Source organism: Aquila chrysaetos, chromosome 11 (genome assembly GCF_900496995.4).
Source record: "Aquila chrysaetos chrysaetos chromosome 11, bAquChr1.4, whole genome shotgun sequence".
Classification (NCBI taxonomy): Eukaryota; Metazoa; Chordata; class Aves; order Accipitriformes; family Accipitridae; genus Aquila; species Aquila chrysaetos.
Window position 1 is genome coordinate 40,838,600 of NC_044014.1, and position 15,229 is coordinate 40,853,828.

General features: G+C 38.3%; 1 protein-coding gene across 4 annotated transcripts in view; it reads left to right on the forward strand.

Annotated features, from left to right (window-relative positions):
* Positions 1 to 15,229, forward strand: part of CTNNA3 (catenin alpha 3) — a 549,510-nt gene that overhangs the window by 242,135 nt on the left and 292,146 nt on the right. The window contains exon 1 of one of the 4 annotated variants that reach the window (XM_030030144.2): positions 14,409 to 14,427. The exons of the other annotated variants lie outside the window; for them this stretch is intronic. The gene's annotated coding sequence lies outside the window, so the exon portion shown is untranslated. Of the gene's footprint in view, positions 1 to 14,408; positions 14,428 to 15,229 lie in introns of those variants that run through there. 4 annotated transcript variants of the gene reach the window in all.

Consider the following 15,229-nt stretch of genomic DNA (forward strand, 5'->3'; position numbering starts at 1 on the left):
GTCCTAAGGGGTTTTTTTTCTTACTGCATTAGACATGTGTTCACACGACCTTTTTGCAATAACTCACTATTTTTTGGTGAATTATCAGCCCCCTCAGTGTGTCTCTTACCAAGAGTTTCAGTGGGGACACTATATTTTACAACATGAAAAATGTTTCGGAGCTGACATTTTGCCTTTTTGCTTTTTTCTTCTCTGTTAAAAGGCACAGTGCCAGGAGGTTAGAAGAGAGTATTGTGCTCATTTATTTCCCAACTTGCTGTCACTTCGTTCCACAACACTAACACTTCAAACACAGGCTTCTGTAACCCTTACGATATAGGGACTAAGCAGCTTGGTGTAGTACCTTAATCAGGTGAATTGTTTTTACTGTAGCTTATGACATGGGCAGGATTTTATGTGAAGGTACAATATGCAGAGTTTTTTTAGATGTGTGACTCTGGGCAGTCCTTATGTATCACGTAAAGAGCTTTTTTCTCTTTCCTTACTCTTCCCTTCTTTCCTGCGTGCTGTAGAGAAAGGACACATCCTCTTATCTGGGCAGAGCAAAGGTAAGATGGCATTACAGCAAATGCACCACGCTGGCAGTCTTCCTTCACCAAGAAATATGTGATAAGAGATGATGGTGGGGAAGTGTAAAATCACGGCTCTTTGTCGTACAAGAATAGGCTAGAGCCTGAAGAGAAGCGTGCTGCTCGTTAAAAGAGGAGTACAGATTACAGTCCCTCAAATGCAACCAGACAGCTCTGAGAACTGCTTTTTCTTTTTGAGGCTGAATCCTTACCCCTTGGAATAATGTGCTTTGACTTTTCCCTTATTATTCACTGCTGTGAGCATAGAAGAACTTAAAATGAGGTGAAACCTGAAATTTTCCACACATTAAAATGCCAACATTGCCTAGTACTTAGTCTGTGAATGACTTCAGGCTTAGAGTAATCCCACTAGTATTAATGCACCTATCTGTAGTGCCTAAATTAGGAGCGCAGTTGCCCCTGGCTAACAACTATGAACATCTTTCATGTCAGGAGTCAGAAATACATACCTGCATCGAGGCACATCCTCCCCTTTGGGTCAGATTTGTGGAGAGGGAAAGGGTTAATTCCTCCATTAATCTCTGTCACCGTCACCATCTCCCGTCTCTACTATAGCTTGTTTCTGGCTCTTAAATCTGATCTGTAGGGTTGAGGAGCCAGCGACAAACTGCAGACTGCCCTGGGAGCTGTGATAGTCTGGGGAGCTGTTCTGCTGACAGGAGTGACACGTGCCAGTCCTGGCGTGCCTGTTGCGTGTTTTGCATCGCTGCCTTGGGGTCTCTCTGTACTTGATGGAGCAGGATTGGCAGCTTCAGAAGACAATTCAGACCTTCAGTAAGCCAATTTGCCTCTTGGAACTGCCGCTCTCCCTCTGTTGACAGTAGAGGATGCCTGCGACAAGTAAAGTCTTTATTGAAATCACTCAGTTAGGTTCCTAAACTTAGATGGCATGAAATTACGTCTGAATCTTGACCTGGTTCAAACACAGTGTGTAAAGCTACAGATAACATCCTGAAGAGTTGGTACTACTTAGCATAACAGCTCAGCCTGAGCCTTCTCCCCAGACTTTGGCTATTCTCTGGCTTTTCCTCTTTCTTCTCTCCCTCCTCCATCTTCGTTGTGGAGTTAACAAGTAACTTCTCTGCCACCATGAGTCAGCAGAGCTTCAGCAGCTTTTCCAGGGTTTTAATAATTGCCAATATACTGGACAAATAAGAGGGAACAGCCACTCTTTTACCATGAGTTATTTTCATTTTTCTGAAAGGGGTGAGACATCAAGAGATGAACACAGAGACCATCAAATCTATGTTAATGGATTGCCAAATTCAATTTTCTTTACTGAGATCCTTTTTGAGTTACACAAGCAGGAAAAGTGCCAGTGTCTGATAAACAGTTTTTTAAAATTGCATTTCTGTATCTTCATACAGCTGAATGGGTTCTTTTCAAATTGTGGGAATAAAGCTGCTCCCAGTATGAAACATTTCATACAAAATTTCAGACCAGTCTGGCCATATTATAAACTACGAAAAATAGAGAATTAAGTTAAAGCTGCATCTTAGGTAAGAAGATACCTTTTATAAGTGGTTTAATCTTTGCCTTGTATCAACTACACCTTATATATCTGTGCAGCCCCGTTGCATTACCATTTAACTCATGTAACCAGGAAAAAAGAACTCAAGGCAAAACTGGTTAACTTCTCTTATGGATAAGCTAGTTTTCATTAGAACTAATACTGCAACTCCTGAATGCCTAAAATCCAGGAGTTTGCTGAAGGCTTGGTGTGAATTTAACTTGTACTCCATGTGAGCTCATGTGTATTCATTCTGCAGAATAATTGCTGTAGTCCGAGGGTGTGTAAGTTCACCTCTCCGCACCACTGCGAGGCAGCCCTGCCTCCTGTCCCGCTCAGGAACAGGAGGGAAAAACTGCAAGTAACAGAAGTCTCAATGGCTTCACGCTGACTGAGTATTAGCGCTCAGAAACAATGTTACTCCTTCTCCTCTGCCTATGAAGACAGCATTTTGTGCAATTCCGCAAAGACAGATGCTCTTAAGAGAAATATTTCGTTTATTTGTGTACTCTTGCACAGTCTGTGTTTTGGGATTTCAGACTTAGACATAATTTTCTGTGGCAATTTTTAAGATGCCACAGAACCTGGGAAGCTTACTAGTTTTGAGTTGTATGCCACCATGATCGCTCCAATTTGTTTTTCTGGGCTTTTTCTGAGGGGGAAAATGGCATACATCAGAAAATACATTGACAAATATGTTGCTAAATTTGTCTTAACATTCATACTGATGAAAAGCGATGTGTTGGGCGGAGCCTGTGATGAACACATTGTTTTCTTCATCAGCATGACAGACAAATTAAATTCAAAGTTGTTTGGAAATGATGGACTATACCAAGTTAGCGATGGCCCAGATTTTTCTCTTGGTACTAAACTTTTCAATAGGTTTTCTGCCTGGAAATTGTTCTAGATGGATTTCACTACTATCTGATTTTGCAGTAATTTGCTTTAATTTAATTTCATGTTTGATTTTGGTGATTTTTCTTATGTACTACAATACTAGTATATTTTCTTTTTCCATTCATTCTGGCTGTGGTCTCTGTACCCAGCTGCAACTTCCCTAAGGAAAGCTTAACGTGAACTGCAGCCAGAATAGTATAGGGTGAATCAAAAGATGATGTTCACTGTGAAAGCCTCTTCCTGCACAGAGCTGGTCTGGAATTGAAAAATTTTGCAGGGGAAAGGGGAAACAGCAAATCTTGCATTTTTCAGGGTTCTGAGAAGGCACTTGTAATGACCAGGTACGTCTGTTTGCCCAGTACATTTGAAAAGGGGGGGATGACAGAATTATCAGGCTCCAGTAGAATGGGGATGAGGGGTGCAGGAAAGAGATGTAAACTTCCCAAAGCATAAGGAGCTAGCAGTTAGCAGGTACTGGTGGGATTCCACTTAAATCAGCAGTCAAAAGCCTTCCCCTGTTCTGTCACTTGTTTCTCATCAGCCTTCCTCAGGACATTTCATGCTTACTCTTTAAAATGCAGTTCTTGTTTAATGACGTTGTTACAAAATAGAAATAATTTTTTAAAAAGTTTACATTTCTCTTATTCCCATAAGAAATCCGTTCAGAAAAGCAGTATGATCCTTTCTAGCCGCAGTGCATTATGTTTTTAATGCACAAACGTCAGAATTTAGACTTTTGGATACAGCATTTTTCTGTTCACAGGTAGAGCTCCTGGGTCTAGGAGTGCCTTTATGTATGTAATCGCGTGTCCCTTTGGAGAACCGTAGTTAACAAGTGCTGCACTGTGTTCTTTTGGGGTTTATGAAGTGACAATGTATGTCTTTCCCTTGACTTTATTTCACTATAAAGAAACTAGGAGTCAGCTGGGTTAGCAATAGTAGCTTGTTTTAAATGGTACTGTAGTGTGCTATCACTGTATCATTGAGAGTAGATAAGTCTAATAAAATGCGTTTGCAATTTTTGAGCCAGTGATTAAATGAACCTGCTGTTCCATGAGGATCAGATTAAAGCTGGGGGAGTATAACTCCCAGTGTAAATATCAGAGTGTGGGAAGACAGAGGGAAACTCCGGATGCAGGATTTGCCAAAGGCAGACATAAGGAAAGGGAAGTGTGGGAAAGCCAGGTTCAAGGAAGGCAGGCAAGGGAGATCGAGGCAACAGAAAGTGCTTTGAAGAAACAGGGAAAGAGGACTGAGAGTAGGGAGGGTCTTATCCCAGCAGTTTGTCAGTACTGACCTAAAGGACCGTTAGTGGTAAGTGGTAGATGGGGGAGGTGGATAAATGAAAATAGCCCCTTGCTCTCCTGCTAGGATCAATTAGCTTTGCAAGGCCTCCCCTGGCCTCTGTGAGGGTGAAAGGATCCCATGTTACAAATTCTGTGATAAGCTGAAGGAACATCTGAAGCTGAATAGGAGCCATGCCCCCTTTCCGGGAGTCAGTCGCCTCCGTAACATCCGATTGCTTGTAGAGGACATCAGGGACACATCTGTCAGTTTGTGTATACCCAGAGGATCTCCTCAGTGCCATGGTTCGCAGGGCAGCACAGGCTATCGCTTTTCTCATGCACAGTTACACACTGTTGAATAATAAAGCTTTTCCAGCTGTACAGTTTTGTTTAAATCTGTGCATTGTGGATAGGTCACAGGGGCCTCTAAACTGTCCCAGGGTAGATAATGCAGCATAAAAGCCTACAACCTTCGTTCATGGCATCTAGTGGCTAGATTTTCTGGATCCCATCATAACTCCTGTATCCTTAATGAGGCATTGGACACTCAGCTGTTCCCCGATTGACTTTTTGTCCTATGATTTTGAAGCTGAAGGCAAGCAGCCTGTGCTTCAGTCTCATCCTCTGGAGACACGACTATGTGAGATGCAAAGCTATCATTTTGCTTACTCTCTGACGTTGATAGGTGCTGCTTCTGTTTCAGTGGATTTACTGTTGATTCATTCAGGCTTGTCCTCCAGCATCTTGGTGAAAGCGGGGAATATGAGTAGAAGCAGCAGAAGGCAAATGATCATCACTGAAGGAAAAGAAATTAATTACATCTTACACGTAGTGCTAGCTTCAACCTTCAGAGCATGAATGATACACGCCATAAATGCCCTGGAGATGTGTAGGTGAAAAATGAAAGGCAGTCTCAGTGGCCTCTGCTTGTGATTTCTGCCTGTAGTCTCTGTGAAGATTCCAGGGATATTAGGTTAGAATAAACCCAGGCTTGTTGCAAATGCTTCCCACTCTTTTATGGGCCAGGATGGCATTGCTGGAAGAGTGCCTATTGTCTTATTGTCCACACAGCGCGTATGGGGTTTATGTAGCCTAAAGTATTCAGAAACCCTTAGGGGTCACCATGAAGTATGTTTGCCTATGAGGTATGATTTGTTCCCCTAGGGGTATCTGACTTCTACCTTGCTAGAACAATTCTGCATATGCATCAGTGGCAGGCTATGATAGATGGCAAAGGCAATGAACTTACTTCCTGGGGAGCCAGATTAACATGGAGATCTTCTAGAAGAGTTTTGTTCATGGAGAACTCTATAATTAATGGCTGGGACATCAGGCTGGAGGCATTGTGTAACTGAATTCAAGCAGGGTTGCAGCCTGGTCGCAGCAATGTGACATCCCTGGAGCAGCTCTGTGCCGCCATCTGAAGAATCAGAGGGGATGGGGAGCAGCTGGTTTCAGAACAGGTACCTGTGTGGCCCTTGAGGGTCTGTTTGATATCACAGGCTGCTCCAAGCTCTCATTAGCTGAAGAGTACATGACTTGCCAGTGATAGTCATGGTTGAGGAGCCGCAAAAGGGAGGAATATAGGTCTTTGGTGTCTCAGTAGGACTGAGGAGAAAACCATGGGGGCCGTTCAGGATATTGGAATGTCTGGCTCTATCTGATAGTCTACCTAGAACTAGTGTGATGAGCAATTTAACTATGGGTTGGTGGAGCATATGCATGCACATAAATACTTTTTCATCTTTGGAGAATGAGTTGGAAAAACTGGAGGCATCCTCTGAGGAAGTTTTCCTTTAAATGGATATGTTTCAATAGAAGATTTATACAAATAAATGTTTCCGAACAGAAAGACATTTTGTTGGGGGAAAAAAAAATAATCCTACAGTGTCCGGTTCTGGCTAGAGGGAAAGAAGGGATCTCTGAGCGTGTCCCATCTTATTGGTAAGAACAGGAATGGTGACATTTGCCTAAGGACTAATGAGGTGGTGGTAGTGTCAGTAATATGGCCATTTTGACAGTGTTTTATTTTCTGCCAAACCCTAGACCTTTTCAGTCTTCAATGCTGATGTGTAGTTAAAAAACTCAGGGCTAGCCTTTCCTCCTCAGCTCTTCCTTCTGCCTTAATGCCTTTGCCTACAGCTTTTCCTTCTTAACTCCTACCAAGTGTATACTTCTCTGAGGAGTGAATATTTGTCAGTTGCTCAGCATAGAGCATATATACGCAATGCATGTTCACACATGTTCTTAGGAATTTCAGACATGTTCGCTATTACGCATTTAACAAGTTGCTCCTTGGCTCTCCAGGTGAAACTGCCTTGGTATCCCACTATATGCTGAAGCTGTAGAGTTAGTTATTCTGTCAGGTCAACATGGGAATATCTGTTGGCTGCTGTGGCTCCTTGACTGCTAGAGGGATGCATCTGGCAAGATCTTTCAATATAGGAAAAGCATGACATCCACATCCTATCGAAAGGCATTAAAAAAATCTTATAACTTGCTTTCCAAACTTCAGCTTTTACCCTAATTTTCTCTGGGTCTCAGTATCTCCACTTATGAGAGAGGGAGAGTGACATATAATTATTCTGTAAGTTGATCAGCACAATAGATGACATGCTTCACTTTTTATCTGACACTAGTTATTTTCAAACATATGTCTTTTCCATCAGTTAAGCCATCTATTCCTTTTTGGACTTCCAACACAAGTTATTCTGTATCTGTTGTCATTTTTATTACTTGCTATGGGTATCATTTATTTTGATGCATTTTTTAAGCTAGAATGACCAAATAGCAAAATTCCGTGAGGACAACATAGTCATCAAATATAGGAAAACAGGCTTCTTTTTAAAATGCAGAATTACGTCAAATCTTTGGTTAATAAGCTTTTCAACTTCTGTTCACTGTAGGACCTTTTTTGATGTTACAGGATTATAATTTTGAAAACTATTTAAAAACCTGTTGAATATTACCTTTAATTTTCCATATAAAAATTGTGATGGGTGGCTAACATTTTTCAGCTAGTTGAAATGAACGATAGGTATACATAGCATTTCTTAGGCTCAGACTTAGATTTGCAGATAAGACAATTATTGTTGTACTTCCTAGTCTTATTCCTCTTCAGTGTAAATAGGCATACAGATGTAAGCAATTAAAGAGTGCAGAATAGCTTGATTTCAGTTGACCTGTAGAAATATTCTAAAATAATTTCCAATTTCTGCTTTCACTTCCTTGTGCACAAAAAACTTTACAGAGAAAAAAGCTTTATAGCTTACCTCTATTAGGACTCATGCTTGGACTCAAGTGTGGTGTTCTGAGATTGCGATTTCAAATCCAAAGACAGTCAGAGTGATGTGTTACTATACAGCATTAGTAACATTTTGAAGAGAAAACTAAACATGACAGTTGAGCAGATTTGCAACTGAAAGAGAAAAACATGAACAAAGTTAAGAAGCATATAATTATGTTCATTCACACTGTGACTAGCATAAAAATGATTTATTCCAAATGGTTACTGTTGCATGCTTAGTCACTTCCTTCCCTGGCTTCAGCCTAATTCTCTTTTCTGGCATTTTCCTGCAAAAAAATGTTTGTTCTCTTTTTCATCAAAAGTTTCAGATTTTTGTAGCTTTTAATAATTCAATCAAATCTTTAACAATTAAGCAAGCTACAGCAGCTTTTAGATATTCCAGCTTTGGTAGCTGGTGTTCCTGAGAAAGAATCTTAATTATACTGATAGTCTTGGTTAGTTAACCAGCCAGTAATCTGCTTCTACTTAGTCACAGAGGTCACTTGTCCGTGCCCAGTAATGATGGACTAGAACTTTCTGGTTTAAAAAAAAATATATAAAAGGTGAATTGTTGCAGGTATGTTTTGACTATTCCATTCTGTATTTGCCATCCTTCTTATTCTTTTCCCATTGGCATGTCTGGCAAACAGAGCTCTGAAGAAACCATACGTGATTTAAATTACTTATTAGCTCATCTTTTCAGGCCATGTCTATCCAAGAAAATTGTCTTAAATTAAATGGGATTAAATAAAAAAATGAACATACAAGCAAACCCCAGCATATTTAAGTGATTTACAAAAGTTCAACAGACTCCCATATAATTAATTTGAAAACAAAAGTCTTGGTTACTGCAGATTTATTTTGGTTTCTGTGACAGTATACTCTACTGTTTATTAAAACTAAGTGTCTTTTATCTAGTGGACAGGACAGCAAACAAATGACAAAACCAACTCAAAGGGACTCAGATATTATACATGGTGTTTGGCTGCTGCGTCACAGTGTAAAGCAATTAATATCTGCAAAATGTTAATTTCTGATAGACCAAAATGTTGAAGAGGGGTGCAGGCACAGGGAGGAAGAGAGGAAGCTGACATTAAAAGAAGAATTGGAGTTTTCAGCCTTTCTTCTCTTTCTTGCAACAATAGAGGGATAGACATGTTTGTAGTTTTTGTGTTTTGTAAATCCTTCTATCCAGTATTCTGTATCTCGTAAGTCGGTAAGAAGCTTAAAAACACCTTCTCCTTACAGCATAGCTGCATACAGAAAAGGTTAGAAAGCAAGAAATGCTGCCAGTTGATAACCAAGTAGAGACTCTGGTCAGCCCACATAGTGGAGACACAGGAGAGCTGAACCTGAGTGAGTCAACAGCTTCGTTTCTGGGTCCCTAAATGGTAACAGGAATTGGGAGAAAATAGTAAAAACTTATAAACGTGAACTCAGTTTCAAAACCAAATATTTTGCCTCCAGACACACAGGAAGCAGGTACGTCTCCATCCACTTGTTCTTACAAGGTACCTCTTTTGTCATAGATATATGACAGAAAAATCTTCTGTCTGTGTAATAGGGAAATTGTGTGGCTTGTTGATTTGATCTTATAGCATATGTTTGTGTCATCATTCATTTGTCATTTGGACAAATTGACTGGATTGAAATCCAGAGCATGAATAGATACGTACCAATATAATTAACACAACAAAAATACTTCTGTGGGGATTTCTACTGCTGTGTGTTGAGCAGTTTCCCATATTCTTTTGTAAGACTGTAAGCTCCTAGGAAAGGAATGTACTTCTATCAATGTAAGACTAAAAAGGACCCTAATCTGAAGATAACTGTGTACAAATCTAATACACAGAACAATCTTAAATAGAGTGATGTTAAAATGTCATTTAGTTTGAAATTCATAGGAGAAGTAGAAAAGAAGTTTTTTCAGGAGAAGCTAAATATACCTTTGATTTTTTTTTTTTTTACTTCATCAATGTGCTTCATTTCAGCTGTATAGTTTAGTTTATACTATGATAATTGAACCCCACAATACAATCTCTATGGGATTTCTTCTGCGGTTATGTGCCTTGGTGCTCTTTGCATGCATAAAGAATTCACATAGGGTAGTAACAGGCTAAAAGACATAGAAGTCTTATGTTTCAGTGTAAAAGCCAGAAAGTAACTAAGGGGTGTTAGGAAAAGAAAAAAAAACAAAGGTACTGTATGGCCATGTTACTGAATAAGAGCTGTCTCCTATGAAGATCTTTGCAGTTTCCTTTAAAATACGTAGTACTTGCCACTCTTGAGACAGAAAGCTGGAAGAGATCCAGTGCTCTTATCTGACATAGCAATTTCAATGTTCTTCTCTGTGTGATTTAAAGTCAAGTAGAAATATGCCGTTAGAATAGAGATATCTGTAAATGGATAAAAGTCTTGGAGTTGTATCAGAACAGCACTGTATGAGAGAATCTCCAAAAAGAAAACTATAAATGTCCTTGAATATAGTAGCTCCTTACATAAGCACTATGGGTTTTGGAGTTCTGTATCAGATACTTGCTGATCAAAAGGTGAACATTTTAAACAAGTTGATAATTCATATATTCACATTAAGACCAGGGTTTAACATTCCACCCCTTCGTACACACAGAAACATGAGACGAACACAGGAATCAGTATGCCAGGCTCTGTAACAGCTGAACTGCAAGACTTGATTTTGCAAAGCTCCTTAATTTTGATAAAACAAAGTTTTATCCAAAGCCAGATTTAGACAAGGTTTCCAGTAACAGTTACTACTCTGGTTATTCCTGTCTGTGCACAAAATCCAAATCCACTTGTGATGGTTATTGTACCTTCAGTGAGTACTGTGGAAGCCTACTTCTGTCATTACCCGTTACTGACATGGTGGGAATTAGCATAGTACTGATAAACTTCCAACTTGGATCTTCTACTTAAAAAAGGTTGTTGTAAATTAGATCAGGGACAATGAGAAAGAGAGAATTCCTACTTTTTGTAGCACAGTTTTTTACAGTCAAATGTCTTAACTGATGACAGTATTAATTATCACATAATGAATGTGGTTAATTTGCAGAATTTCACAGTGGGAGAGGATTCTCCATTGTTATATTTTTCTCTCTCCCTCTCTTTCTGAATAATTAATCCCATATCAGATCATGAACTAATACAAGTTGCATCCAGAAGATACGGGGGGGAGTTGCTGATCCTTTTAAATCTGGCAAAACTAGCCTCCTAAATGTTCAGCATATAATTTAATAGATATGCCAGTGACCTTTCTTCTGTTGCTGGTTTTTTTTTTCACATCTACTGGAAGTACTTGATGGATATTTTACGTCCTTTCCTTTTAAAGTGTTTATCTAGTACATTTGTATTCTTTGCTTTCATTGCCACTTAGCTGGTATTTTTTACTTTAGGCTGCTTGCAGCAAAAATGTGTGAAATCCTGTATGTCCCACTGTGCCTAGAATATATTTCAAAAAGAGTAAATGCTTTCAGTGTTTTACAAGTTTGCAGCCTCTGCCACCCTTTGCTAGTATTTGTCTTTTACTTTCTGCACAATTTGCTTGGTACCATATGCTACTTCCTTGTCAGAGGCTGGCTGAAGTGTCATGTGTGTCAGTAGTGGCTTATTTTACTTGCCACAGTTTAATGCAAAAGCAGTCAGCGGCAGAAAAGGAATCTGCTCCGTTTCAGTTCCCGTTCTTTCCATTGTTGCCATTCAAGAAAGGTAGGAACCACATATGAAACCATTTATGAAATCATTAGGGAGTCTCTCATGTTCTCAAACAAAAAAGAATTTAAAAATTATGGAGAGTTTTACTCATCTTTATATGGAGTGATAGACTATTTAAACACTTTCCAGGAATGCTAGTGAATAGGTATATCAGTGAGTCAGATATGAATGCGTATGTCAGAACAAGAGTATCCTTCAGCACATATTTTTGATATGTCTGTCAGAGGTCTTTAGGAACTTATTGATGAGTTTCATGGTTTAACATAACAATTACTAGGAGTATGTTTTGCTGATTTCTGTTCCCTATGGAATTAATGACTGTCTCTATTTGTTTCTAATTTGTACTCTACATGATTAGAACAAGGGTCAGAGGTAAATATTTTATGTAGAGTCACTGTTTGGATAGTTTTACTCCTGATATTCAAGATGATTCATCTATCATATTTTATACTAAGATTTCATTTATGCATTTTTAATTTAAGCATTAATAACTCTTACAGAACTTGTGACTATGTATTAGACATGCTTGTGTGTGCTGTAGGTGGTGTCTTTAGAAGAATCCAAAATGGAAATATTCTGTTGTCTTGGAGTCTAAGACAATCTATAGGAGTTGTTGCTGGGTTTGAAACAAAATGAATATATGGGAACTCACTATAAAGTGCTACTGCCTCTCCTGAGTTTTGTCATTACTTTTATTTAATGGAATAGGTTTTGGCATTCATCAGTCAGCTGTACTGGCCTTCCCATTGTCTTTACTTCCCCAAGAAAGGGAATTATTTCATGTGAAGAAAACACAGTATGAATCTGCCTGTTAAATGGAGACTGCCTTCATAAGTCAAGAGCCATGTAAACACCACAGAGTTAAAATTTGCTTGGCTCTTGTTACCACAAGAGGTATATACCATTTAGTCTAAACATACTGGCATGAAAAATGTTCTTCTGTTATAAGTAGCTGTCCCTCATACTGTTGAATGTCTTCATTTAGGGTTAGGGAGTTATGCTGTAACATTGTGTCTTCAATTTGCATCTTAATTAACTTTGAACTGAAACAGATAACTTATTTGACATTCTAAAGGGGAACTTTTGTGTCCAGTTATTCAGGATTAGTATTCCATGGGGAAAGAGGCTGAGCTAATCAGATTCTCACCACCTTGTGAAAAGTCCCTCAGGTACTGGTTAAAAGTCTTGTTTGCAAGGTTCATTTCTGCTAAGTAGTATGAGAATATAGGATGTCATGTTTCACCGTTCTCAGCTCCTTCTTAGATCTGCAATTAAAGGTCAGTTTAAGTCCTGCATATTCATGCACATTACACTGAAGTGAGTAGTTTCTGTGAGTCTGTGTGTATCCGAGTGTACTGGTACCAGTTTGTAAGGTATCAGCCTTCAGGTTTATCACAGCCCGGTGACAGTGGTATTCTTCTGTGATTTGAGGTGTTTTCATTCTACCCGCTACTCCTTTTAATCAATATGTAAATCTGATTGAATCACTTTCTAATGCACAAAGAAGTAAATAAACAGGCATTTGATATTTATATATAGGAATTTTGCTATAGCAGGACAAGGGATGTGTTTTGATTTTTCTGAAGACTGTTGCAAAATGTTATTGCTCTGGAAAAAGATTACAAGGGAAATGCGATAATCCTTTTATCAGGATACTTGTCGCTTCCATTTAATCATAGCTGAAACAATAATGAATGCTTCTGAAGACAGTCAGTCTGTGCTCACCGCATTTCTTCAATTGGTTCAAACACTGTATAAATAAACAGTTTTGTGCGACCTTCAGTTAAAGTTCACTGCTGTTCCTGAGCTGTTCAAAAGTGCAAAGCTCCTATGCTGGAAAGGAACTGAAGTTATTGTAGAAACATGCATTGTGGTTCAAAAAGTTAACGTAAAGAGTTTTTCAAGATAGTATAACATTCATGAAAATTCAGTCCACTTTTCTCTGTAATGCATTTCCTGTGACTCAGACCTCTTGTTTCAGTTGAGCCAAATAGGGATTATTACATAAAACAAAGCAAAGCATTATATTTACTGCCATATTTAACGGCTTTATCTCAGTCTATGGTATGTAATTATTCTTGCCAGTTTGATAGGATACTTAATAAGAATTTCAGAAGAGGTTGTTAAGGAAATTTCTATTTTTAATGTCTAATTTTTCAGTTGTTGAGTTTAACAGGTCAGATTTTAAAAAAAAAAGCATTATCATGAATTCCAAATTGCTAAAAAGATTGTTCTTAGGCATTCTTGCAGTCTCTTCGGGATTCATTTCTTGTTCAGGAAATGCAAATGAAAATTAAAATATACTTGAAGCTCAGCAAGTAAATACAGCAGTTAGATAAAAAGGTATCAGTTTTAGTAATTGATTCTAACCTTTTCTAACCATGAGGAACTTTGCTATTCTTATTTCGTCCATTAAGAACAAACAAACAAAACCACCTGATTTTCTAGTTGGCTGCTGACCATGCAGGTTTCTATCTCATGAGGTGAAGGTATGTTTTCAACTTTCTTCTGTAAGACAGTATCTTATTTTGCTGTCCAGATGGTCACTGTGGTATGTCAGCCTATCTTACCGTTACTGCCTTTAAACTGGGAACAGATTCTCTAGACTTATAGTATAGTTGGGTGAGGTTTTTTTTCCCTCTCTTTCTGGACAGGCAATACATTTTACTAATTTCAAGTGATTAGAATTTCTCTGCATATGTAATTCTCTTTCTCAAAATCCTGAAATCTCTCCTCTCTAAAGTCTTGTAAATCCTTATTATAAATAAGGGCAACATAATAAGTAACTATAACCCTGTGTTTCCAGTCCTTACATTTTTAGCCTTGTAAAGGCTTGGGTTTTTTCCTCTTTCTACTTCAGACTTGCCATGTTTGAAGACAATAGTCAGTCATGTAGCAGTTCTTCAGTGCTTTCTTTAGTGGTTGAAGAAAAGAGGGAGTCACTGAATTTTGAAACTGAGATTTTAATTTTTTTTCTGACATCAGGACTTATTGCTGTCCCAGAGGTCTGTTACGGTGTCTCTGCATTGTCTCCTCTCTCTGAGGCTGAGGTACTGTCTTATTCATCATCATGGACTTGTGCAAATGAGCCAGAGAGTCTCAACACTAACATTTGTTACTGTCGAAGAGGTAAATCAACAAGAATGCATGTGAACTGAGTGGGTTATCACCAAGAAACACTTCTCTCTGAAGAAGAATTCCATTCCTTACATTTATTTATGTCTTCTTCCCTATCTGGCTTTTTTATTTGATCTTTTCACCCAGAGGAGCACCAGCCATGACCCTCTTTACATGCTTTTAGACTGCTTAGATGGTGTTGTGCATTCATATAGAAATTAAGTATATTTTTTTTTTTTTGTAGGAGCTGCTGTTTTAGTAAATTGACATCAGATTTTATGTTGTGTATATTACAGGGAATAATCCTGTTGGCATGGAAAGTTAGCCCTACCCTTTACCAGTTTTAAAGGTTGGTTTGGGGTTTTTTTTAGTCACAAATTGTGTTGAAAATCAAGGTTTCAGGGTTTATTTAATGAGGTGATGCTTTTCAAAATGAGTATAAAATTGTTTCAGCTTATTTTAAGTACTTTAGGCTGATAATTCAGAAATGTTTCCTTTCAATTAAATATATATGAATGTAGAGAAACAGGAATTTTATTAATAATGTGCTTAAAATATTAGAGTTAGTTGTTGAATTTCTTTGACTTTGAAATGGTTTTAATTTTCACCCACTGGCCTGATTTGGTTTTGGATTCTTGTAAAAAAGGTGAAAAACTCCAACACATTTCGTCAATGAAAAAGACGGACTGATGTTTTCCTACAAGTCATTTCAGATTAAATTAATCAGCATTTTAATACAAATATGATTCATTAAAAAGTTATTCTACTAATTTATTGATATTATGCATATATATGTAGAACTATGAGTTTTTAG